Source organism: Anser anser (genome assembly GCF_964211835.1).
Source record: "Anser anser genome assembly, chromosome: 3".
Classification (NCBI taxonomy): Eukaryota; Metazoa; Chordata; class Aves; order Anseriformes; family Anatidae; genus Anser; species Anser anser.
In genome coordinates this window covers 37,500,339-37,523,107 of record NC_139722.1, presented here as the reverse complement: position 1 = coordinate 37,523,107, position 22,769 = coordinate 37,500,339, and the positions used below count along the sequence as shown (strand labels likewise).

Below are 22,769 nucleotides of genomic sequence, written 5' to 3'. Positions count from 1 at the left end.
GCAGGCACTGAGAGCTCAAAATCACATTTCTTGGGCCAACTTGCAATTTTGTCACGGTTACGGTATGCGAGGGAGGCACCTGGTTGGGTCGAGGTGCTGGGCTCCAGCTCCCATCTGCTGCTGATATCTAGGAGACTGGAAGATGGCATAGGTGAGGGCATTTGCATCCAGGGAGAGGAAAGGAGAGCTGAACCCCGATCCCTCCTGGCTCTGAGAAGCAGAGCCCCAGTCTGCAAGGAATCGAGGCCAAAGCATTCCTCTGGGCCCACTCGCTTCCCACCTGTGGGCAAGAAACACAGGGCAGGAAAACATGGCTGTGCAGGCCCATGTTTTCACAGCTGTGGGGTGCTGCAGTTTTCCCCCCATTTGCCCTGGTTTTCTGGGGATCAGTACCAAAAATGGCATAGAAGAGGCTCATCAGGTTTGGGAACGTAGGGGGTTTGATTCCCCACTGTCTTCTGCGTTGTGTTGCTGTCTGTGCTCTGGCAAGGTGAATGTAAAGGGCAGCCTGGCTGCCTGGTTAGGACTCGCCTCTCCTTAGTGACAAGCATGACTGAAAAATCATATCTGTATGCAAGTATGCAAGATTAAAAAGCCTGGTGAATCAGTTCCCGACCTCTTTTCCTCTGTGAACATTGATCCTTTGCGACCTGTCTCTGGCCACTGTGAGATCTCTAAGCTCTTGAGGTGTGTAAGTTCCTCGTCTACTGAACTCTTTTGCTTTGCCTTCCCAGCCTTCTCCTCCTTTATCTCAACTCCTCGCATCGTAGGGGTTTCTACGCCTCCTGTGTTAGAAAAGGAATGTATATTTAGGAACTGGAGGGGGATGAGAGGGACCAGGCAGACACTTGTTTTTTCGCTCTTTGTTTGTATAGTGCATTCAGACAGCAAGGGAGGAAGATGATACTTTCCCTTCCCTCTAGCACCAGTGACTCCACCTGAAATACTGCATTCCATTCTGGCATCCTCGGACTAGAAAAAATGACAAGATAGGGTGAAGAAAGAAAGAAAAGAGCAGTAAAAGTGATTCAGAGGCTAGATGTATACTGACTTATGTGGAAAGACTAAATTAACTTTAAAAAGCTTGCACAAGCAAAAGGCCATAGAAAATATCTCTGGAAGCAGAATGTAAAACTGAGTGAAGAAGGGAGTTGCTTATAGGTAGTTATTCAAGGTGGCCAGAAATGATGGGATAAAATGCAGAAAAGAAAACTGCATGCTTGGTATAAAATAAGGTTGCCTACATTATAGAGCTGTCTCCTAGCACACTGTGCTAGTGGTATTTTACCTTAATTAATTAAAGTACTTCAGAATTAATAATACAATCTCTGTGCTATACTCAGTTGAATAAACCAGTGAAGACATGACTGTAGTACATACCTGTTTTTCTGCCATGCTGGGAAAGAGTCTTAAAGACCACAACAGCAGGTGTGTGTAGGTAAGTCTTGATGTATGAAAGGCAAATCTGGGACTTTTCCTGACCACTTCTTACAGCTTTGGGAATCTCTTTCCCTTAGATCATGGTTGTCAACACTTAAAAATGTTGTGCAATTTCTCACAATTGCTTCAATCCAAGAACCTCTTACTTAGGTCCAATCTTTTTATCCCTTGGAAGTCTACCATCTGTCTTTAAGTCCGCTATGGTAAGAAATAGAAAGATTACGCAGTAACTGAATGTTTTGAGAGGAATGCATATCCTTAATTTTCCCTTTGTCTACTGCTGTGACGTGGCCAAGAATCACAATGCCCTCTGCAATTACATGTAGAGTCTATTACATGTCTATTCTGTCACTCTCTTTCTGATAAAATGAATATCAGGATCAAAATACATCATCTTTCTCTGTCCAAATTTGCCTGCTTAAAATACAGTAGTTATATGGATTTAATGCAATAATGAACCTGATGTGTGTCATCACCAGCTAGCCGTTGAAAGTTAATTTTACTGCACTTACTGAACAATTTTAATATCTTTTATGGGTATCACATGCATTTTACATTAGAAATTCAGTTATAATTATGAGCCTGATGTCATAAATGGTTTGAGGTCTGCCCCATTAGGTTTATTATTCATGAATATAAACTAGAAAAAAACCTTCAGTCCCAGATAAAGAGACAAAGTCTTGCTCTGGGTTTGAGCAAGAGTCCACTTAGTTCAGCATTTTGCCTTTTATGGTGGCCAGCACAGATTGCTGAAGAAAGACTGTAAATTCCATGCAAACGTGAACTCCTCAGTACTTCCCAGGCCAGAGCTTCTCTTTTAATCTGAAATTTCAAAACAAAATTGTGCATCTTTATGAAGCCAGAGATAGAAGAATGGGGGCTTGCTTAATCACAGTAATGATTTCTAAATAAAACAATTATTATTATTGAAGCCAGGAATGGAAGAATGGCGGTTTGCTTAATCGCATTAAAATAGATGTTGCTGAATGTCTTTGTTTACTACTGTGCAAATTAACTGAAACAAGGAGTCTTGGGGCCCCTCACAAAGGATGGTTCCTGCCCAAAACGGGGAACCTGTCTCAAAAACCAGCTGAAACCGACCCTGTGGTTTGGACAAGAGCCAAGGAGCAGCTGAGTCTGCACAAAGGCAGGAGGTCAACTAGTGGTGATGAAGAAGAGTTATCAGCCTTCATCCCCACGACCCCTGGCGACCACCACCAGAAGGCACTGCGCAAGCGCAGACAGGAAGAGTTTATGGAAATGACTTCTTGGAACTAATTTTAATATGAAGTGGGGATAGGTTATGCATATGTATAGACATACTGGGAAACTTCATGCATATGTAACTCTTTACTGCATATAACCAAGGCAAGTTGCCGCGTTGGGATGCGCATGCCTTTGGGAGCTATCCCACATGCGCCCAGCGCCGAAATAAACCACATACCTACTTTATAACTCATTTGCTTTGAGTTGTAGGGTTCTTCCATGAATCACTTAATATTGTGGATGTTTAGAAAAAAGTAAATCAGTTAAAATTCTACAACATTTTTTTTTTCAGTTTCAAGCTCTGAAAGATTTTGATCTCAGGAGGGATCAAAAAGAATGAAAAAAAATGGAAGTGTAGCAGTGTATCTAATTAATTCAATTATAGTCTGTGGCCAAATAAAGGGAGAGACATGAAAATAACGGGCAAAATTATAATTTTTTTTTTTTAATTTTTAAACAGGAAGAGAAACAGAAAACATTAAAAAAAATATTTTTCATCTGTCTTTCCCTGCCATGTAACTAACATGACAAGAAAAACTATTTGAACATGTTTCTGGGAGATTTTTTAATTATTTTTTTTGACCATTTGTAGTTATGAAATTCTTCGTTCACCTGCATATATTTATTAACAAATATTTATTAATGAATTTAAAACTTCCAGCTCTCAAAATTCAACAGACGCCTTAATGCCAAGCCCATTCATTTTAGATTTTGATCTATACGTGGCTATCAGTGCATTTCAGCACCACAGTGTATGCTTGATATTGTTGAGTAAACTCTTGGGAACACACACCACGTAAGTGCTGCAGATAAAGTTTCTGTGTTGTTTCTTTGTTTTATTAGGACCTCCTTGTGCCATATTCACAGGGTAAATGTGCCCTAATGGGTAAAATGGCTTTCTGAAGCCTTTTCCCTTCTTTGGATGCAGATGACCTAAATGGAACTGTGGTATGGACATGGAACCCATTGAAGAGTAGTATTAGGGTGAACCATGTATACCTACAATTTATTTCATGAGGATTGAGGAGAGCGGAATATAACTGAGACTGCTCTGACCGATATTTGGGACAGAACAGTCACAGTCTACAGTACAGACTAGGGCTATCATTCCCCACGTCCCTTTTCCTACTGTTCATACCCCAGAAAGGTAAAAGAACTGAAAAAACAGCTTCCATCTGCTTCTAATCTCAAGGCAACATGAGCATACATGGAGTTCCCATAACTGGGAGAAATCTGCTTCTACAAGATGTTTTTAAATGCTGAATGAAACTATTTTTTATGATGTGATGTTAATAAAATATAAAATAATAAAAAAAAGATGCATCACTTAAAACACAGCAGAGTTGGCATTGTAACAAGTGCTGGCCTGTCTGAGCCTCCGAAGGTGGTGGTGTAGGCAATGTAGGAAAGACATTCTTGCTCAGGCTTTTCTGCTTGGAGAGATTTATGGCACAAAATTAGATCCAAGCTGACAATAGTTGTTTCTTTTACAGCTAGGTAAAATTATTCTGAAGTTCAGGATGATGATATCAAGTAAATAAACATGACATTTTAAAATTAATGTGGTGCCAGGGAAAATGGCCAGGAAGCAGTTGTTAACAGGGCTAAATCATCTTTAGGTCATACTGAGAAAAAGATCCCACTGAAGTTTTCAGTGCTGGAAATGTTTTATTGCTTTTAATATAAATCTGCTGCTGATGGTTATTACCATAACTGGGGATTGATCACACTGGGTGGGGAGGTCTTGGGTTCATTTAAGCTGGGGTCAGGTATTAGGCTGCCAATGCTGTCTTGAATGGCAAACATTTTCAGAATTTACTATTTACTGTGAAAAAGCCAGTTCTTAGTATTTGCAAAAATGCAGGGACATGGCTTGTTACATTTATATGTTCATATTCTAGTGAATAGAAACTGCGTAATACTTTGGCATTATTGAGGCTACAAGTAAAACTTTTTTTTTCTTTTTTTTTTTCTTTTTTTTTTTTTTTGCCTACAGTTCTACATTCACAGAAAAGCAGCCTGCTCACTTTTTCACACTTTCAGTATTTCATTTATTCCTTCCAGTCAATTCATCCTTTCCAACATGCTTAGGCAAACTGCAGACTCACGTATCTTCAAACAACTGCTGCAAGCCAGAACCAGATGAGGCAGAAAAAAAAGGACCAGGATGCATTCATTTGTTCTTCACTGTGTTTCCAATTGAAACTCAAAAAAAAAAAAAAAGTTAAAAAAAAATATTCTATTGCTTCTACATAAGATAAAGGTAGCTTTTATATGCTATGACAGCTGAATCTCCAGTCAGCTGGTATTTTGTCCAGCATCCAGTATCAGAGTGAAAAATGCCTTCACTGCCAGTCTCACATTGCCAAGTCACAGTTCAGGCTCACAGGAGAACAAAGGCAAATTCAATAGCTGGAAAAATGCAGGAGAAAAAAGAGTGGCCTTGGACAAAATTTCATTTGACGCTGCTAGGAGCTCTGGTGTTGGCTAGACCTGCTTCAAAAGCCTGTATTCTTGTGCTGTTCCTTCAGGAAAGAATACATTTGTGTACCTCAAACCCAGTGGAGCCACCCAGTGGAAAACCAAGTACACAATGCCCACTGCCAGAGGCTGATCTTTGGGGCTGCGGTGAGAGCTCTAAGTATCTCAGTTGACCTGTTTCGAGCTAATTCAGGTATCTCTACCCTTACACTGAAAGGTACGGTAAAGATGGAGGCTGCTTCATCTATGTTTCTGACTTTTGTTTTCAGAAATGGCTGACATCTGCCATCCCTCCACCCGCTGTTTGATAAGCGTGGTTTCACTGCACCATAAGCTCTTCTTACCTGGCCGTGTGAGAAGCAGCACTTTGGGATCACTCTCTTCGTACTGCTGTTCTGTGAGTTCAAAATGGTCACCAGTCTTTGGGATCTCAATCGGTTGTTCCTGGTAGAAGGATTAATTGGGGATCAGAGCTTTGTGTGTCTTGAGTATCACGCTTCCATCAAGTTCTGGCAGTTCTCTGAAATAAAAGACTGTATGAGTCCAGCCATCGGGTGGAAAGAGAGCGCTGAGTGCCTCTCAGCCTCCCACCAGGGTGTTCAGCTGTTCCTTCCATCCCTTCCCACACAGGGCCAGGCATAGCCTCTGCTGACTCCTTTACTTGGGTACGTGCAGTGTCCTGGCAAAGTATTCCAGATCACAGCTTGACTTTAAGTGCCATCCTTTACCCCCACATAGAGGTGCTTTTAATCACTTTTATCTTGTAGTCTGAACAAACAGCAGCATTTTCAGGGATGGGTACTCATAAAATCACACTCCCAGTGACAACGTGGTGCCGCCTTACCGGAGCACACACCACACTTTCATGAGTCAAGGATTTTAGTGCCTTGGTAAAGCAGTAACAGTTCCCCCAAAACAGGTGGGTCACTGAAGATTTTGTGCTTTGCCGTAACTCTCAGCATCTCATTAGTGGTCTCCTAAGTCTCTCTGGAAGACAAATAAACCCTGGCTGTGTGATGCCTGCTGATGGAACATTACCTACTTACACGTTTGTCTGGGATGGCATGTGATTACTTTTTAAAGGTGTCGACCAGTATATAAAATGAGTCCGTGTAAGTAGAGAAGGAAAACATACGTAGAAAATCTCTCAGGAAAAGCTTGAACTGGCATCTTAACCAAATGTGCATGAGACAGACAACACTGTGGAGTCACGAATGCCACAGGTAATGTGACACTGCAGATGTTTTTAATGGGAGCAGGAGCTCTGTAGAAATGTTTTCATCTAATTACACAATTGCTCACATTGCAGGCTCAGAATTAAATAGTTTTTCAATTCAGACTGGATGAAGTAATTCCCAGGTTTTATAGTTGCCATGTTTACACTGGTGAGGATACGGAACATTGAAAGCTAGCACAATCATTTTATCTCCTTCTTTCTTTCTTTCTTTCTCTTTCTTTCTTTCTTTCTTTCTTTCTTTCTTTCTTTCTTTCTTTCTTTCTTTCTCTCTCTCTCTCTCTCTCTCTCTCTCTTTCTCTCTCTCTCTCTCTCTTTCTCTCTTTCTCTCTTTCTTTTCCTTTTCTGCTTTCTCTAGAACATGTTGACTCTTCTCATTATTTCTTCCTCAGTTAAGGCCTTTTGTTTGCTTTCTTCTGGATAAATGATAATATTCTAATGAATAAGCCATCATAACATGAATTCAGATTCTGATTTTGTGTGAATATGAATTCACACAGAAAATAGAAAAACAAACAAACAAACAAACAAAACCCTCACCTTAGCGAATGTTAACCTTGTGGTTCCAGGAGTTTAATTTATTCATTGTAAGTAGATAAATTCTTGAGGCATGGCACTTTTTAAGACTTCTAACTATTTCTAGGTTACAGAGATACTTCCATCCCGATATTCACAGTCAGCACCTCTACAAAGCAGATTTATACTGGTTGCAGTTTCTTGATAATAGAATAGCACTACTTAAGAAATTAATATGCTACATATAATATTAAAATATCTCCCTTGGGGATAGGGAAAAAAATAGAACCAGCATTTTTTGTTGTTGCTTAAATTTTACTATCCAGCCTATAATGCAGAAAAAAAATATAAATTGGGTTACGTTACTAAATCTCATGCCTTACCTCGTCAAATGTGGTCTTCAAGAAGGTTTATTCATTGTTTAGGCAATGCCTTTAATCCTTTAACAGTGAAACATGAATGGGGAGAATGTATCCTGGACTTACTTTTTAATGACAGCTTCATATATGAGACAGAAAAAAAAAAAAAAAAGTGCTTGAATTATTTAATTTGAAAATAAAAATAATTTGTAGAAAGGAATACTGAGTGTGTGAGAAGGTCAGATGTTGAACTTCAGAAGGCAAGAGAGCTAGTCATGGCCAGGTAAATCTTAATCGTGTATAGTGCAGATCTTTAGCTGGATGGGGAAGAGAACTAGTTTTTAATTCAATTAATTGAAAACATAATATTACCTCAAAGTTTGGGGAAGATTTGAACAAATCATCTTTTCTGTGTTTGCATTATGTTTGCTAAAGGCTGAAACTTTTTTTTTTTTTTAGGCAAAGATGTCAAGTGAATTTTGCGAGGAGAATTTTTATTTAAGCCCACTATTGACTTTCTACATCTCAGTGGTTGGCTTGTCTACCTGCAGTAATAAAATGTTTCTGGTTTGGGAAAACTAGCCTGTCTTATATTTACACATTCAGACTCATTTATATTTTTGGATTGGTACAAACCTTTCTCATGGATAAAGCCCTCCTCATTTTAAAGGAGAATGGGTCCACATACACCTCAATCCTATGTGGAAGAGAGGAGGTCTGTAATAGAAAGCCTTTGCAATATGGGTATCTTAGCCAGTAGCCTCAGGCACTTCACAGGTGCCTTTTTGCAGTAAACACTTTCTCACTGGCAGTGACATTTGCCTGCCTGAAACTGGTCTTGTTGTGAAACATGGAAATGTTGTTTTCCCATCTACAAGCTATGTTGGGCTGTTTCACGCACTGTCAAAGAGCCTTGGCAATTAGTGAAGTGATCTCATTCTGTAGTTTTTAAATCAACCAGAACTTTTCATTTTATTTAAAGTACATCTCTTACACTGTCTTCTTTTGTTTTCTATACTGTTTATTCCCTATTGACCTGCTACAGCTGCTTTCATTTCTGTTGCATGCCAGATTGCTTGGACTGTGTTTGTATTATGGGACCAACCACTTTTATAGGAATGGATTGCAATTTTTTTCCCCTTTTTTTTTTTTTTCTGTAAGCATGTCAAATAAGATACCTTATTCACCTGTTTCTTACTGAAAATTTGATATCTTTGAATATTTTTCATTTTTGATGAGGTAGTTTTCATCGTTCATTTTTGCTAAAGTAGCATTTCTTCAATATGAGATACAGCTCCTGTTACAGTTCCGATGGACATAATTATGGAAAGGAAATAACTCTGCTAGGTCAGAATGGGTTTAAAATTACAGAAGTTGCTTGACTACATTTCAAACTGCCACACATGTTACATTTCAGTTCCTAGCTGTGTCCCATGAAGTGGGCTGCATGCCATTGGGCAGTGTCTACACAGAGACAGAAAGATCAGACCTGTGTTGGCATTTGTATCAACTAGAATATTTCTACTTGCCTGTCACCCCACAAGAAAACCTTCCTGTAGGAAAAAAGGCAATGAATAAGAAAAGATTAAAGGTGCTGCTTTCAAAAACAAAACAAAACAAACAAATAAAACAAAACAAAACAACAACAAGGAAAAAACATCTACCACACATTGTTCCTCTGCAAGGCAGTGATTTCAATGCAAGCAGAGTCAGGCTAATGCTGAACTCTTTTAAACCGTGCCTGTCCCTTATGAGTTTCTCCCTTCCACTTCTGGACTTTCGTGGGAGCCTGACTAAACCTGTTCATCAGATAGTATTGCTTAGATCATACCATTAGATCATACCATTTTATTACTGAAGTTTCTCATTTTCGGTATTTTGGTATTCTGAATGTGTCTACAACTCCTACAGCTCTCTGATACTCTCCATGCACTGACAAAGAAACTCGTCAGCTGTTGAAAAGCTTCTGCGGCAATGTGGAGAGCATCCTGGAGATATCCAGTGTTTTCTTTAACTGACCATAAAGAGCAGCCTCTAGACAATATAAAAGATGCATTAAGTATTAATGTTTCATAGCAATCAATAGATATGTGAACACAGTTGAATCTTTTTTTTTTTTTTTTCTTAACTATCAGCACCACTTCTCCCAGGATGGCTTCAAAGCTTACATTTTGGAAAAGCTGACAGTTATAAGCTTGTGCAATTTTTTCTTTTCCTTTCATTTTCTATCTACATCCTTCATAAGGTGTATTAAAGTTTATGTGTTTATCTTGAAGACTTAAAATATTGATATATTTGGGGGGGGCAGGGGGAAAACAAGAAAGTATTTCGAGGTGAAAAAGCTTTAGCAGGGGCCATAGCTGTCACACATTGGTGGGTGACAGTACATTGAGCCAGTTCTGTTTGGTGGCTGGTGTAGCATTTGTGTATACGATTAGATTATAAGCTGTATATATGGACATCTGAAATACGTACAAACACTATAAATGAGTACTGCTGCATGAGTACTACACATACTGGTAAAAAAGACCAATTAGGCATGTGAGAGGGTCACAGACCTGAGCTTTTCCCAGCAGCTCAGCCTCACAAGAGGCTGTCTTGTCCCCTTCCTTTGCTCTCCTCCCTCCCCATGCAAGCAGCATGGGCAGCTGGCAGCCTGGTTCCTTACTCAGAATCCTTTCAGTACTTCCCTTGCAGCTCAACAGAGGCACTGGGACTATTCTCTCTAGTGCTGAGAGAAGAAATTAGCTCCCTACCAGTTTTTCAGGTGCATGAGGCAGATGCCTAGTGTTTCTGCTATATTGGAATAGGCATTGCTGTGCTTGCTGTCCACAGATAAAGACTGATTAAATGCCATGTAAGCATGCTATAGAATGAATCACTGCTGCCTGCGAGAGTGACCTAGCACTCTGCTGAAGGAAAGGGGATCACGTTGGTTCATATGCTTTCAGGAAGAAAACTCTGGAAAACATTTTAATGGACTTTCATGAAATACTTACATCTTGGGATCTGTGAAAAGCAATCGTAAAAGAAGTGTCTGGGTTCACTACAGATTGCTTTTTTCTGCTTCCTTGAGTGATGGGAGAATAATAGTTTTGTTTATCTCCCGCTGTCCTAGTTGGCTGGCAATTCCTATTCTCCTTTTCTCTCTAGATTGTTTTTTCCTCCTGCAGGACAGATGGGATAAGAAGACCTAATTTTCTCCTACTTCATATCCTATGCAGCCACTTACAGGTGTGCGTGTAGTGTCACCTTCCCCAAATGGCAATGTTTTACAGAGGTATAAATTTTAAGGTACAAGCAGTACAAGCAATATAAAGAGCAAGACAGGAGATAATCACGTCCCAGCGTGAGAGAGAAACTATGCTTAAGTCTTATACCATCTGGACATGACTTTTTGCGAGTGCTTATGAGTTTAAAATATCTGTAGGTGCTGAGGCATCTGAAGGTTCAGTGGCATATGCCATTTTCATGTGAGAAGCAGCTGAGTCCCAGATCAGAGATTTACTAGCTGCTAAAGGGAGACATTCCGTAAAGAGACTGGAGCAGACAGCTTAACCTTCCTATTTTTTCAGAAGAAACAGCTTTTATAATTTCTGTTGTTTTCCTCTCCTTCAGCCTGGCTTTTGCATAAAGCCACGCCAGCTTTGGTATCGGGAACACACGGTTGTGCAAGGATATTGTCTGCACTGGTAACACAGGGCTTTTTGTCAGGAGTTGAGAAAAACCTGGCTGTAATCTGCTCAGGCTGGAAAAGGCTGAGCACGAAGCTTTAAGTCACATAAAAGCAGGATGCAGAAAGAAAAGGACCCAGAGGAAGGCTTGTAACAGCAATGTCCTACAGAGTAACCAGTGAATCATCACACACTACACGTTATCATTAAACCCCATCTATTTGGGCCTGTTTATTACAAAAATCTTGTATTGTGTCTCATCCCTTTCACAGCAGTGCAACACCAATCACCTGAATATTCCTTAATGTGACTCTGAGCTCCCAATACCACCTTTGAGTATCTTTTGCCCCAGCCTTTTCTTTTCAAGTGCTTTGGTGGAAGGACAGCATAATGCCACTTAGGCTAAAATATGCCTGCACTGGTAAGGACATAATAAAGGTTTTGTTGTGCTGCTGCATAGCTGAGCCAAGACATAAGACAATGCTGAGGTGAGGCATTGCTGAGAACTCTTCACTAAGGGAACCAAAAGGTGTACAAAAATAATTTCTCACAGGTCAGCTCATTAAGGATGTTACTGAAGTACAGGGGAAATCTGGCTCCCGAGTTACATTGCTCCTTTCCTAATATTTATTTATTTTTGCGGGGGGGAGAGGGGAGGAGAGCTGAATCAAATTTGCTTAATGAGCTTTGACATGAAAAATGATCTTTATTTCTTCCTTCGTATTGTTTTCTACAAAAATAGAGCTGAGAGAGGAAGGCTACCTGGCAAACAAATAAGTATGACTATTAGGAGTGGAAAAAAAAAAAGGAAAAATAACACTTCCCACTGCTTCTACTGTCCCTTCCTTGAGATAAAGCAAGTGTCAGGACCCAGCCGGGCCATGCAGTGGGAGCCGCAGGCGCTCCCTGGGAGCAGGGCAGGTCCCTGAGGTTTTCTTCTCCTGCCTCTCCATCCTGCCCTCTGCCCGAGATGCTCACTCCCGTGTCCGTGCTGCAGTTTGCTCTGTTGTGCTAAATTAGGTTTCTGAGGCTCTGGTGAAAACAAGATTTGGTCTACTTTGGGTTGAAAAGGAGAGTATTTTTGAAATATTCATCATTTCAGGATGCAGTGTAGGTCTTGTGATGTGGGTCTACAACATCTTCACTGACCTGAGCAAGTGCTTACTGGTTTGGTAAAAACTTAATTTGCTCTTGCATGTAATCTGCCCCCACAGGTTTATTCTGTTTAAAAAAAGGTTTTAAAAGGCAACAAGCTGATTAGACTGTTTTTCAAGAAGTAGCGGACACATGTTCTGGAAGCAATTGACTCCTGACCAAACTCTCAAGCAACAACAGTAAGGGAGGATGTATGCACAGATATATTTAAAAGTCTTAAAAAAAATAAAAATACTTTTAAAATGAAGAACGCATTAATGCCTCTGCATTTTTAGCATCTTTTAAAATTTGAAATACTACAGCTTTTATTTCACTCTTTGAAGTTAACTTTCATTTAACTGCCACTTAGAGATTTTGAGCATAAGTCCTTTTATTTGCCGTATTAAAACAGCACTGTGCTTGCTCAGAATGGGATCAGAATTAAAGCACAGGGTGACTGTTTCCCTGTCTGCATTTCAGGTCAGGCTTCTGCTCTGCCAGCCCTCCCGAGGCTGTAAGCGATCCCGCTGCCTGCAGTGCACCTCATCAAGAGCTGAGTAATATTTAGCATGTGGATAGCTGTTCAGATAACCACTAGACCAAACAAACGTGGGAATGTGTTGACACATTTAGATTCAGAACTGCACATGACTAAGGGGCATTTGCAGTTTCCAAGGTCTAGAAACAGGATTGCAGATTTGCTTTAGTCCCCATCAGGTAGCTGGATGGAGTCCTACTCCATGCAATACCTGCAGGATAATGGGAAAATTCTTATTTTCTTCCCTGCTGGGAAAAGAAGGGAGAAGAACAGTCCAGTTTATGGGCTCCTTTCCTTTTCCCCTGGCTGCTGGTTATTAGCCTTCTGTCATATGAGAAGGAATGGGGGCTTCTCACCCAAGTAAGGAAGGCGCATCTTCCCAGACAAATGGACCTTGGCAAAAACTAGGGAAGAACTAACATTAAACAGAAATCTCACCTTCTCTCCCTGTTTTTGAATCTGTAATATTTGAATAGGTTGTGATTAGGTGAAGTGAATTCACTGGCTCTAAATGGTACCACAACTATTTAAAGTGGCTAAATAGAAAATGAACTCATTTACTTGCAGTAGTCTCAGAAGAATATTCCCTGGTTCTTGTTCAGGAAACTATCCCATATTCACTAGAAAATTGAGTTTCTTCAATTCTTGTTTTAAGAATAAGGCTTTCAAAAATGCTGCTAACAAATATATATATATGTATGTATATATACATATATATATATACATATACATAATTTGGTTTTCCTGACTATGGAGAAGCAGGATGAAACGAAAGCAAATGTGTCTCGACAGTGGCATCTAGTGGCCAAAGACTGTACCAAACACAATGAACATTCAGTAGTATATGAAAATGAATTTTTCATGATGAAAAAAATACTCATAAATTTTCAGTAACCTTAAAGACTATAGCCACTGTTCTGTGGTGATAAAAAAGCACAGTGTATATTTATGCACTGTAAAGCAGTGGTTCATAAATACGCTGCTGCTTGGTTTTGTAGTTAGAATCCGCAGCAGAAAAATCAGACGTATCAAAATTGCTATAATCAATTTAAATCTATAACAAAAAATCAATAAAGCATTTCTTTTTAAAATGTATACATATATATTCTATATATTTCCTGATACATTGCCTGAAATATAAATGTACGTATGCATGACCTTTTTAAAGTGGTCCTAGATGATAGCTGGGTAAGTTGGAATTACTTGAGAGGAAATATGAACCTTTTTAACACCTCCTTCTCTCCCCACCCCAATTTTGGCACAGCTTTATTTTAAAAACTGTAGAAAAAGAAACTCTACTCATGCCTTTTATAGTTTGCCTGCATCTTCATTTGTACTTTCGTCATACACTAAAGCAAAAGTGAATCTCAAATTGTAAGTAATGAAATGTTTATTATTTCATATACAGCCTTTCATTCACAGGTTTCAACACAATTTTGGACAAACAAAATCACATTCCACCCTATTTTGCACTGAGTCAATGGTCAGAAACTGTCTCATACAAGGGACAATTTAAAGCAGGTAAGTTAAATTCCTGTTTTGAGCAGTCCTAGCTGAGGAGCCTATTCTCTCTCTGATTTTGTATGGAGACAGACCGTGCTGGGAATGAGGAATTATGAACATGCCCCCAGTATCTGACACAATACTCAGTGTGCCACTGGCACAGCTGAGATTAGCTCAAGACAAGTGCCTTAAGTCCTTGGACACTCAGTGAGCTCTGAGTACGAACAAAACAGCAGTGCTCTCAAGTTTTGTTGCAGAATTACTCTGCTAACTCTGAGCTGCTAACCAAATAATACTGTGGTATCATCTGTGTGCCAGACGAGTTTTTAGACTGTAGATGGCACTGCAAGGTAAGTGCAAAGGTGTGTCTACTGGCTGTGGGGATTTCATTCCCTGTGCATTCTCTGCAATGCTGTACAAAGGTGGGACTGCTTTCTTATTGAACACAGCTTGTATTGCTCGTGACTAACTATTCTTTCTGTGTCTCTGAACTAGCATAGTAACATAAAATATACCTTGGATATCAGAAATGCTGTCAGGGTCTAATTTGACACTCTGGAGATCTGACGCGTTAAAGAGGAGATGTCAGAGTATCTGACACGCCTTGGCTACATTGGAGTTTCCAGTCTTGCGAGGTGAAGAAAATGCTTTCCTGAAGCTTGTTGAGTGAAAGCTCCTTGATACTCCTTGCACATTCATTTCCTACTTTACCTTCACAGGGAAGCTCTGAAGCAGACTGAGTAGACTTCAGGGAGTCTCCACACGTCACCATCCTCCTTTCCGTGCTATTTTATCCTCAGACTTCACATTCTCTCAGACACTATTGGTATATAGAATTCAGTAAACCTGTCTCTCTGATTTAATAGGGTTTCCTAAAGCAAAATGCATTTTTGTTTATGTATTTGGAGATCCCTTAGTGGTAATAAAAATAGCTTTTTTGAGTGTGTGGCTATCTGATAAATAGTTTATTTTTTGCATTGCAAAGCACAAGCTTTACCTGCTAAGGGGTGCTATAGTGAATCTTCCTCTGTTAGCTTTGTAATACAAATTTCCAAATATTTTATATTCTTCTGCTCTTTTCAAGTTCATAAAACAAAAAGATCGTTGGAAACTTATTTAGTATCAGCAGAAGATAAGCCTAGAGTTGATTTTTTTTTTTCCAGCGGAGAGTATTACTGCTGCCAATAAGAATTATTACTCAAGGCTCCAGAGGACACTGGTAATAATTAGGCCATCTGAGGCACATAAATAGAAATTTGAAGGCAGAAATCCATCACCAGACTCTTAGTATAGCTGAAAAGGAAAGAGATTAATTATGTTCATTTTTGATATATAGTCTGAACTTTTGGATTACTGGCTGATAAAAGTAATTACTATCTTTTTTCAACATTCAGAATCAATTTCAATAATCTGTTATGAGATTGTTACAGAGATAGCACAAAGTGCAGAGTACATTTTTTCTTTACGATGACTTACACCTTCTCCCCTAATTCCTCCATTGACCTAAGCTTGGCGCAGCAGACAAGGCACAGAACTCAGTATTTCTGCAGACTGTTCTGGATGGATCGAAAGGATTCATGGATTGCCAGAAAGCTGCCTAATGGGATAATGTCTGCCCTACAGCCTAGGTTAATCTCCCCTTACCTTAAATGAGTATACACATTTGGAGCACAGTCAATCTATAGCTCCTTCAACAGTCAATGAACTGAGATGCATACTAACACAAAAAATACACTCTGGAGGCTAATTAAGACTCTCAAAACTGTTGTTCCTATGCAAATTATGGAGATGGGTAAGTATACTGTTTTTCTTTTTTAAGTGTTGCTCTTTCCATTTCTGAGGGATTTTTGGCTACAAATCTATTCTTACTATAAAAGGTAACAGCAATGGTCAGAGACACATTTTTTTCTATACAACAATTACATATTTATTTGTGATAATTCAGACCTTTCCACCATAGACTGGAAAAAAAAAAAAAAAAGATGAACAGTTTCAAACTCTCAGACATGTACTACATGCTTCAAGAACCCAAAAATCTTGATATTGGATCATCCACTTAGGAAAGATTCTTCAGGGTTTTGATACAGTCTTTTCATCTCCACTGTTTGGAGATGAAGCCTTCTGAAAGACTTAAAACAGTATAATTTCCACAACTATGTTGTAATTTTCCATTGCTGAAAAACAAAACCAAAACTGACAAAAACAGTAATTTAAACAGAGGTTCAAGTTAGCCTTTTTTTGTTTTATTAAAAGTTATTTTATCGCCTCAACATATCTCTGCAAATCAAACTACATCATCCTGATACTGTGAATGGCATTCATTAGTTGGCTGCTCTTGCAGAGGTGATGCAAGATAGAAGGAATTTCTACTGCTGGCCTTTGAGCTGAAGACAAGTAGAAAAGCCTCAACAATAAACAATAGGTAAAGTAGTTAATATCCTGCCTTTCTACCAAAATATTAAAACTCCTGCAGAGGAGATCAAACTTTTGCATTGAAACCCGTTGCTAAAAGACTGTTGGTTATTCTGCCAAGGTTTTGTCTGACCCAATGGACTACATCAGGTCCTATTCATGACTCATAATTATTTTCAAAGTTTTCTGTATCCCCCACAGTTTTCTATTCTTTACAGTTGTATTTTGAGCTGTGTGAAAGAGTAAGCACCTAAAGGCACTCCAGCATGTTAGAAATTATTTTTCTCATATAGAACTTACCACTGTTGTCTTGGGCCTTGTTCTCTTTTAAGCCCCTTGATCTTTCCACTGTGCTGTTTACCTCTCCAAAGGATGCCTGCCCAAGCTATTCACTTGAATTTATTATTGTACAACAAAGCATTGTTTATGGCTGACTTCAGCTGTATTTGGACCTTCTTATCTCCCCAGATGGTCATTACTGTTTGTAGGCCAGCTGGCAGCATACTTGTAGCAAGGCCAACTCTGAGACATGTTCATGACTGAAGCAGAAAGAAGCTATCACTAGGAAAAAAATGCATAAATAAACTTCACACAGTATGCTGGTTTAGTTACAAAGAGGAATGACTGCTGGCAAACTGAACCTTTGTACAGTGAAATACAGAAGGCTGACTGCAGAGTTCACATTAACTGGGGCAGATGGCCTGAGTAAAAAATGCCTGTGATTCACCTACACACAACTTCTAGTCAATTTTCCCCAAATTAAACTGCTGCTGAAGAATACACTTTTTTTTTTTTTCAACTTCAAATGTTTTGTGTTTAAAAAATAGCTAGGTTGTTTTAAACTCCTTAATGCTTTCACTACTCTGGTGATAAAATTGTAGCTTTAAATAAACAGAGAGAAATTCTGGCCATTGGCATAAACATTAATACAGCCTGTCTTTCCTTTCTATTTTGGAAAAAGTGGTATTTTTTTTTTCTATTTTACACTGGGTACTACTTGTTCTGGTTCCTAGCTTCCCACCCAACAATGCAAAATCCGAATCCTATTCCAGATTAAACTGTAATTTGCACCTCCTATTGCATCATCCAAAAAATATATTTAAAAAGTAGAACTGGAGTTTGCTTCAGACACCCACTAAGTGAACCATAGGTAATTACTTTGCAAGATTTATTTGTCAAATCCATGTGCACTTAACGAGCTTGCTTACAAGACTGCCCTGTGGGTTGGTGTCAAAAGCCTCACAAAAATCAAGTTGCATCGTGTAAATTAGACCACTTGCAGTGCCATAGTGAGAAATTTCATTGGCTTGAGACAATCTGTCTCGATAAAGCCTTCTGGATGCTTTCTCTTACTTCTTGATTTCCTAGAGACCTGCAGATGGGTTACTTAATGATTTCTGCTTGAGACCTCCCACAGGGGCGCTGCCCTGTCAGAAACTTTGCTCACAGCCAGGCAAGCTGCATCTCTTCACCTTTTGTTCCTTTGGGACAGCCTCAGATGTCGATAATAATTCTTCCGAGATGGTTTTAACATTTTTGTTAGGCAGGGGCCTGTGTCCTTTGCCTGTTTCATTCTACCAATTCATAGTGTTTCACGATATCGCAGCCACCACTTCTAGCTGCGTGGCCATAATTTTCCTTTTCCCATGAAAACTGACAGGAAAACCCCCTGAACCACCTCAAACGTTTTTCCTTCACTCGCTCCTTCCCGGCAGCCCTTTCCCGGACTCAGTACACGACGCGCTCGCTACACCCCCGGCCGCCATTTTGTTTTAACCCTTGCGCGCCCCCCCGTGGTAGCGCGGCCGCCATTTTGTTTTAACCCTTGCGCGCCTCACGTCGTCCCTCCACAGCCGTGACGCGCAGGCCCCGCCCCCTTCCACCCTACCTGTCACTCAATCCGGGCTCCGCCGCGGGCGGGCGTGGCCGCGGCGTGAGTCGCAGCCAATCAGCGCGCGAGCTACGGCGACGCCTCGGCCAATCGGCTGCTTGCTTCTTCAGGGGTGCGGCGGCCGCTGTTCGTTCGCCGCTCGCTGCTCCGCTGGCACCGGCCGCCGCCTCCTGCTGAGGTGCCGCGGTACCCGTAGCGGCCTGGCCCTGCCCCGGCGTCACTGAGGATGAGCCCCCGCGCTGCCCAGCGCGCCTCCCGCCCTGCCCGGCCGAGTCCATTCATCTAGCGACTGGTAAGGGGCGGGCCGCCGGTGTGTCCGGGGGGACCGGGACGGGGACAACGGGGGGGGCTCCGCTGGGACAGCCGGGGAGCCGGGCGGTGCTCGCTGCCGCGCTACGTGGCTGTTAAAGCGGCCACAGACCCCCCTGCCGCCCCCCAAAGTCTGGGGCCCGCTCTGAGAGACGCGTCAGGCGCTGGTGGCAGCCTCCGCTCTCCTTAGCTGGAGGTTCCCGGGAAGCCTTTGCTGTGTCTGGCCCTCCCGGGGGTGTTTGCCTGCTGCCTCTGGTAGCAGCTCACGGTGTTGCTGCCGAGCTGCAGCGTTGAGCGCCGGAGAGTTGAAATCGCCTAGTTGGGTCAAAAAAATGTCTGTGCGTGGCCTTGTTGGGGCCGGCCACCTGATCTCCGGCGTCCGGCCCTTTCCTTGCTGACGTGGTCAATGTAGTTGTCTGTCTTCAGGGACCACAGCTTGGGGCTTACAAAAAGTAAATATAAAAGCACACAGGAACATCTGATGTGGGTACTTTTTAACAACACTTTACTAAAAGTTCCGAGTTCATACAGAAAAGTCTGCTAAGTTTAAGAGTTGATTTGTTTATCTCATGGAGCTTTAAGTACAGTGAAATTCTAGAAGGCACTCTTGGTTCGTTACTCTTCACTTTTACTGAAAGACAGATAAACTTAAAGTCTAGAGCAGGATCCCAGTGTATTGTGGAAAAGTCTGTAGCTGTGCTTCTGTGTTACCATTTTCTCTACGTTTTAATTTTTTGCTAATGCTATTAAACTATGTAGTTTTCACTGTTTCCACAAAAGCAAAGCACGGTATTTCACAGTTTCCTGTTCATGAGCTGTTAACAGAGATACCTTGTTATTTCTGATAAGCTGAACTTCTCTGAGGTGTTGCAGCTGAATTTAGCTCTCAGTGATACTTTGATGCTTGTTTGACAGACTGTCTGCCTTCAATTCAGAATGTTTGTTAGCAGTCTTGGGAGCAAATGGGCTAGAGTTGTTGGTATTCTCTTAAAGAAAGAAGTTATGTCAAAAGGCTGAATCACTGATTGTCTCATCCCGATAAGGATCCTGCCGTCCTCACTGCAAAGGCAGAAGTTGCAGAAAGTCTGGAGGACATCTAAAGGCCACCAGCTGCAGGGTTTCTAAGTGATAGTAGAGAAGCCCCAGCCTAGTAAATGCAGCAGCTTGGATATGCCACAGCTAAGGGAGCATAGCAGGCATAGTAGAACCTGTTGTTTTATAAATTCAGTTGAATTTTGTCTGTAGCTTTACTTCTAGACAGGTGACATCTATTTAAAATTTGCAAGGTTGCTTATCTAGTCCATTTTGAGAATACCTTTGGGTAGCCTCATTTGCGATCAGCGTATCTTTTGAAAGTGATTCCTGACATAATTTTAATCTATGAAATTTGAATGAATGAGTACTTACTCTACTGTCAGGGGTAACAGATTTATATTTGTTCTTTTTGTAAATAACCTTCCTGTTTGAAGACTGTGGTCTGTAGAAAACACAGCTGAGGGATAAAACAGATCCTGTTTGTTCAGGCTGTACTCACGGGTTGTTTTGTAAACCGTTTGAATCCTAATTGCTCTTTCCACAGTCGTCTTCCACTTACCTGCTTCTTTTAAAATTTAATATCTGAACTAGAGGCAGAATTCTACTTGCTGCTTTGTGTATTGAGAAGAGCAGAACCATTACTTTCCACGTCTTGTATGCAATGCCCCATTAAAATTGTCGAGAAAACTATGTTTTTAGGATTCTATTTGGGACCATCTTGTTTCCAAATCACCTGGAGATGGTATCTAGCTTAAATTTCTTAATTTCCCCTTTTTTGATACTCAGACACCACAAACCAGCCCCCCCCCCCCCCCCATATATTCAAATAATATTGTTCAAGGGGTTTAATAATCTTGATTGATGTGTTCAGACTTCCAGCAAATGTGCAGAGGATTTCTGAACAGGTTAAATGCTTTATGGAGATGTAATCTTCTGAGTAGGAATTAGTAGTAATCTCACTCTTCTTTAAAGCCTTGGTCAATGTGCTGCTTATAGCTCAAGGGTGTGTTTGCTGTTATTTATCTAGGAATTCATCTGTCTTCAGTGGCTTCTTGCTATGCATCCTTGAGGGTACATTGCTTAACGTCAGTGCTACATTACTGCATTACCACCTAGCTTCAATTTGCTAGTCCCTTTTGGCAGACTCTAAACTGCTACTCTAACATGTATTAATGTCTTTAAGTAAGACTTCAGTCATCAGAAGATCCTGGAAAATCAGTAACATGCTAGCAAACAACCAGGTCTTCAATTCCGTAAGCTGTAATCTTTTTTTATGATTACTTCACAAAGCAGATTACTTGATTAGTAAAGTTTTCAGATTTCCCATGCTGTTATGTCTACAGGTCTTCTGTGATGTTATGAAACCACTGTGAATGGACTAACTTGGAGAATATTATTAAATGTCAGTACGCAGGTTCAAAAACCAAAACAAAAGCAAAAAAACACCCTGGAAATCTTTTAAGAACTCACAGTACACTTAGAAGGTTGGATTTACCATATTGAAGTTTGATGTTGCTAATCATAAGTCTTTGTTTAAGCTTCTGTCAACTTACTGTCAAAAGAAAGAGTGAATGAATTTTGCATCTCCTTAGAAGCAATGTTATTTACACTAACAAAAAAAAGAGGGATATTAGTATTGACAAAGAAAACTCTAGTCTTCTTTCTTTTATGAAAAATAGAAACCGTTACACACTTTGATTGTTGGAGAGCCCAACATCAGGTAACTTTTCACCAAGTGCATCCTGGATGCAATTGTTAGTTAGAAAAAAAATCAATACCACTTAAAAATAAATTAAAAAGAAAAAAGAAAACAGAACAGTGAATGGGATGAGGACAGGTTATGTTAATTTAATGATTAAATAAGGTTTCAAGAAATATGTTCTTATTAAAGCGTCCAGAAGCTGGGTTTCAAAGCCATATTGCTCTTTCAGCAGTTGAGTTACTGTAATGCAGTGCACATGGGAGATGCAAGCCCAGCAGTCTGTCCTCATGGAGCATTGAATTCTCCCTGCCGGAATCTCTTCTTGTTTTCTCTTTTACTTCTGTGCCAGGGCCATTGTCTTTTGTGCTGTTGGGAACAACAACAAAAAAACTACCCAGCAGTTGGCCACTGCTTTGGTATGGTGTCCACATCCGTGTTAGCCAGATTTTGCTAGATACAATACTTTTTCTTGTAGACATAATTTCTGATTGTTTGGTATAATAGGCTGTCCTCAGGAAGAATCTGAAATACTGTAGACATGAATTCCAGTATCAAATGTGTGTGTACCTCCCAGGCTGGCACTTTCAGTGTCTGTTTGTGGCAAATGCCAGCTAGGTGTTGGTTATCCTTCTCTTCTGAGAGCACCCCTGTACTTTTAAGCCAGGTGTGTGTGGAAACACTTTTTAGAAAAAAAGAAAGGAAAGTGTTAATGGAGAATAAGATCGTACAGAAGTGGCTGTGAACAGTCTGGTATTTTCCTTCGTCCATTAGCTCGTGATCTCTCTGTGCTGACTGTCAGTGTTCCAGACATCACAAAAATGTTGTTGGATACGCTCTGCCATTGCTGGATTTGGCTTCTGAAGACAGTGACCAGGAAACGGATCGGGAGTTCCTAAGGCTGCCTCTATGCTGGCACCTCTTTCTTCTGGCTTTATTGTTTTGAGATTTCATATTACCAGAATATAATTGATTATATATTTTTACCTCTTCTGGGAAGCATCTCAGATAATCAGAAAGCTCAACAGAACCCTTGGACTAGAAGACCCCACCAGCAATCCCTTGGAAGCAGCTTTGATGTGCTGCGAGACTTCTAGAACTCTCCAGTGGGAAGTTGCTTCTGCCTGCTTTGTTTATTGTTCCAAACATTGAACAGAATCTCAAGATGCACTCTGATGGTTGCAGGAAAAGACATGTACCATTGTCATCCTTGGTTGTTAAAGGATTTCTTAGCTTACTCTGACAGATGTGTAGGATCTTAGTTTCATACTTGAGAGA

The 22,769-nt window shown here is 40.5% G+C and overlaps 1 protein-coding gene and 1 long non-coding RNA gene across 5 annotated transcripts in view; one reads left to right on the top strand and one right to left on the bottom strand.

The window, feature by feature from the left end:
* Positions 1 to 668: 668 nt before the first annotated feature.
* LOC310896580 lies at positions 669 to 18,384 on the bottom strand. 2 transcript variants are annotated; one of them, XR_014581628.1, is made up of 4 exons: positions 16,858 to 18,384; positions 5,532 to 5,707; positions 4,734 to 4,911; positions 669 to 785 (listed from the first exon to the last, which is right to left on the bottom strand). It is a non-coding gene; the product is annotated as an uncharacterized lncRNA (long non-coding RNA). The 2 variants fall into 2 exon arrangements; XR_014581629.1 differs by lacking the exon at positions 669 to 785 and having other exon boundaries at positions 820 to 4,911.
* A 177-nt stretch (positions 18,385 to 18,561) lies between these two features.
* The window catches only part of IBTK (inhibitor of Bruton tyrosine kinase), a 54,857-nt gene continuing 50,649 nt past the window's right edge, over positions 18,562 to 22,769 (top strand). For 2 of the 3 annotated variants that reach the window (XM_083828975.1, XM_083828973.1), the window contains exon 1: positions 18,564 to 18,740. The gene's annotated coding sequence lies outside the window, so the exon portion shown is untranslated. Of the gene's footprint in view, positions 18,741 to 22,769 lie in introns of all 3 variants that reach the window. The other variant, XM_083828974.1, reaches the window with a different exon arrangement.